This window comes from Triticum dicoccoides, chromosome 6A, assembly GCF_002162155.2.
Source record: "Triticum dicoccoides isolate Atlit2015 ecotype Zavitan chromosome 6A, WEW_v2.0, whole genome shotgun sequence".
NCBI classification, from domain to species: domain Eukaryota; kingdom Viridiplantae; phylum Streptophyta; class Magnoliopsida; order Poales; family Poaceae; genus Triticum; species Triticum dicoccoides.
Window position 1 is genome coordinate 46876101 of NC_041390.1, and position 4472 is coordinate 46880572.

The following is a 4472-nucleotide window of genomic DNA, read 5'->3' on the forward strand; positions in this document are numbered from 1 at the left end:
GATGGGATCGGGGTGGGTGGCGGCGGCGATGTGGGAGACGAGGGGAGCGAGATCTGGATTGAGCGAGGAGAGGGGGGCTGCTAGGGTTTGGGTTGGGTTGGGTTGGGTTGAGAGGGGACCTGAGAGACGTTGGATCTGTCGGATGTGGACGGTCCAGATCGGCTAAGGGGGGTGATCTGCGTGAAGAGTTCTGATTGGTTCAGAAAAATTATGATTTAGAATAGTTTCTATGTACTAAAACTAGGAGGGTTTTGTGAAGCAACCATCAAAAATATTTTGCAAAATGGCACAACTAAAATTTTCTATCAATTTAGAGCATATTTTATGGATGATAGCCAGTTTGCATGCAATTTTTTATCTTTGTAGCTATTTTTAATCATTATTCGAGTGCCCAAAAATGAGTTTTTTTGTCAAGGGCCTACCAAATAATTGTTGAAAAATTGTACCAAATCATTTTTCTAAAATACTAGGACATATTTAAACCACAATTTACCAAATTGTTGGGTGTCAGAAGTTTTGATCCACCTCTGGTGAAAAAGACAAATTTCCGCCGATTCAATTGGAAGCGGGTTAAATTTGAACTACAGCTCCCTCATAGTTTGCTCTTTATTTTTTCAAAAAATTATTTCTAGGTACATGAGTATCTATTTAATTAGAGAAACACAATTTTTTCCCCAAGATTCAACAACTAGCTAGGAACAGTCATGCCCGCCGTTTTGACCGCATTTTGAAACAGGCATAAAAATTCAAAAAAAAATCAAAAAATTGGAAAACCTTCGCATTGTGTCATTATATGTGATCAAGTTATCAGTAAAAATAATAAACTTGTAATACGACAATTATTTTAAAAAAGTGTTCTCAGAAATGAGCTATCATGTGTGAAGATTCATGGCTTTCAACCCGAATGCTCAATCTTATGTCCACATTCATGGCATAGTTTGTTTAAATAATCTAATATTGTGCACAAGGGTGCATATTGGAATGGCAAACAATGTTGACTGATGAAGTTTTCTTCTTCTTTGCACGGAAAATTCATTTTCCATTTTCCGAGTGCCTGAAATGAGTTTTTTTGAAGGGCCTACCAAATAATTGTTGCAAAATTGTACAAAATCAATTTTCTAAAATACTAGGACATATTTAAACCACAATTTACCAAATTGTTGGGTGTGAGAAGTTTTGGTCCACCTCTGGTGAAAAAGACAAATTTCCGTCGATTCAGTTGGAAGCGGGTCAAATTTTAACTGTAGCTACTTCATAGTTTGCTCTTTATTTTTTCCAAAAATCATTTCTAGGTATATAAGTATCTATTTAATCGGAGAAACATCAAAAGTCTTCCAAGATTCAACCACTAGCTAGGAATGGTCAAGCCCGCCGTTTTGACCGCATTTTGAAACGGGCATAAAAAATTCAAAAAAAATTCAAAAAATTGGAAAACCTTCGCATTGTGTCATTATATGTGGACAAGTTCCCAGGAAAAATAATAAACTTGTAATACGTCAATTATTTTAAAAAAGTGTTCTCAGAAACGAGCTATCAAGCGTGAAGATTCATGGGTTTCAAGCCAAATGATCAATCTTATGGCCACATTCATGGCATAGTTTGTTCAAATGATCTCATATTGTGCACAATGGTGCATCTTGGAATTTCAAACAATATTGCCTAAGGGAGTTTTCATTTTCTTTGCATGGAAAGTTCATTTTCCATTTTTCGAGTGCCCGAAAAGAGGTTTTTTTGTGAAGGACCTACCATATATTTGTTGCAAAATTGTACCAAATCAATTTTCTAAAATACTAGGACATATTTAATGCACAATTGACCAAATGGTTGGGTGTAAAAAGATTTGATCCACCTCTCGTGAAAAAGACAAATTTCCGTTGATTCAGTTGGAAGCGGGTCAAATTTGAACTGTAGCTACCTCGTAGTTTGCTCTTTATTTTTTCAAAAAATCATTTCTAGGTACATCAGTATCTATTTAATCAGAGAAACACCAAAAAAATTCAAGATTCAACCACTAGCTAGGAACGGTTATTCCCGCCATTTTGACCGCATTTTTATAACGGGCATAAAAATTAAAAAAAAACCAAAAAAATGGAAAACCTTCGCATTGTTTCATTATATGTGGCCAAGTTCCCAAGAAAAATAACAAACATGTAATATGGCAATTATTTTAAAAAGTGTTCTCAGAAACGAGCTATCATGCGTGAAGATTCATGGCTTTCAAGCCAAATGATCAATCTTATGGCCACGTTCATGGCATGGTTTGTTCAAATGATCTCATATTGTGCACAAGGGTACATCTTGGAATTCCAAACAATGTTTCCTAAGGAAGTTTTCATTTTCTTTGGACCAAAAAACCATTTTCCATTTTTCGAGTGCCCAAAAGGAGGTCTTTTTGTGAAGGACCTCCCAAATAATTGTTGCAAAATTGTACCAAATAAATTTTATAAAATACTAGGACATATTTAATGCACAACTGACAAAATGGTTGGGTGTAAAAAGTTTTGATCCACCTCTCGTGAAAAAGACAAATTTCTGCCGATTCAGCTTGAAGCGGGTCAAATTTGAACTGCAGCTGCCTCATAGTTTGCTATTTATTTTTTTCCAAAAATCATTTCTAGTTACATAAGTACCTATTTAATCATAAATACATGGTTTGGTGGCGATACGTCGAGGTTTGGGCATTGGCCGCGGGCCCCAACTCTAGAGCGCGTAAACTCGCATGCCCGCCACGTGGTCACCGCGTGACCGTGGTGTTTCCATGTGTTCTGGGCGGCCTAGGCATGTCTAGTGGGTTGGGCACTCCCCAGGTAGGTGCTAGGAAGAAAATTACAACATAAGATTCTCACGAGGAGACCGATCGATGCTCAAACATGAATTAGCAGCCAAGTGTTTGATTAGCGGTACGGGAAATGTACATGGCTAATGGGCGTGAGTTTTGGCTGAGGATGAACAGTTACTAAGAAGACCGTCTTCACAAATTTTCAGCACAAAAGGAGAAGCCTAGGTGGTACTTGCTTTGCAAACTACCACACTGGACATAAATACGAATGTTGAAGCTGGGCTCAAAATAATGAATGGATTGAGCTGTCATTTGGTGGAGGATGGTTATTTGGGCATAGGAAAGCACTGTAGAAAATGGATACTATTTGGACATGCCAAAGTGGTACTTCCTTCACAAACTGTTGTTCTGAACAGAATAGGAAAATGAATATTTTTGAATTATTTTTGAACTAGGCAAGGAAGTTTTTTACATATTTGACGAAGATATGACCCAAAGAATTTATGAGATTGTTTTGAGAATTTTGGGAATGACAAAAATATAGGTTGCTTCACAACCTAGGGCAAAAACTGCCACATGCACATGACACATAGGCAAAACTGATGAGGTGGCACCTAGTCTGTAACACCCTCGATGCGACTATAGCTCCCACGTGTCGAGGCACGACTTAGAGACATAATCGCATTGAAGGAATATGTCGCAAGTGAGGTAATCTTCACACAACCCATGTAATACATAAAGGAAAGAGATACATAGTTGGCTTACAATCGCCACTTCACACAATTACATGGATAAAGCATTACATCATCCAGATACAATCAAGGTCCGACTACGGAACCCAAAATAAAAGAAGAACCCCAAATGCGACAAAGGTCCCCGATCGACCCCAACTGGGCTCCACTACTGATCAACTAGAACGAAACAACACAAAGGACAAGATCTTCATCGAGCTCCTCCTTGAGCTTGGTTACGTCACCTGCACGGACTCATCGGCACCTGCAAGCTGGTTTTGGGAGTATCTGTGAGCCACGGTGACTCAGCAATCTCGCACCCTCGCGATCAAGACTATTTAAGCTTATGGGTAAGGTAAAGGTATGAGGTGGAGCTGCAGCAAGCGACTAGCATATATGGTGGCTAACATATGCAAATGAGAGCGAGAAGAGAAGACAAAGTACGGTCGATAAAAGTATGATCAAGAAGTGATCCTATAGCAACCTACGTCAAGCATAACTCCAACAACCGTGTTCACTTCCCGGACTCCGCCGGAAAGAGACCATCACGGTTACACACGCGGTTGATTCATTTTAATTAAGGTCGACTTTAGGTTTTCTACAACCGGACATTAACAAATTCCCATCTGCCCATAACCGCGGGCACGGCTTTCGAAAGTTCAAATCCCTGCAGGGGTGTCCCAACTTAGCCCATCACAAGCTCTCACGGTCAACGAAGGAATAGACCTCCTCCCGAGACATTCCGATCAGACTCGGTATCCCGGTACAACAAGACATTTTTCGACAGGGTAAAACTAAACCAGCAACACCGCCCGAATGTGCCGACAAATCCCGATAGGAGCTGCACATATCTCTTTCTCAGGGCACACTCAGATTGTCTTAGGTACGGGTAGGCCAGCCCAGAGTTGCCCCTGGTGGCCACCGGCAGCTGACAGGTGGACCAACACTCAGAGGAGCACTGG

The 4472-nt window shown here is 40.0% G+C and overlaps 1 pseudogene; it reads left to right on the plus strand.

Moving 5' to 3' along the window:
• LOC119315610 overlaps positions 1-4472 on the plus strand; it is a 155568-nt pseudogene that overhangs the window by 713 nt on the left and 150383 nt on the right.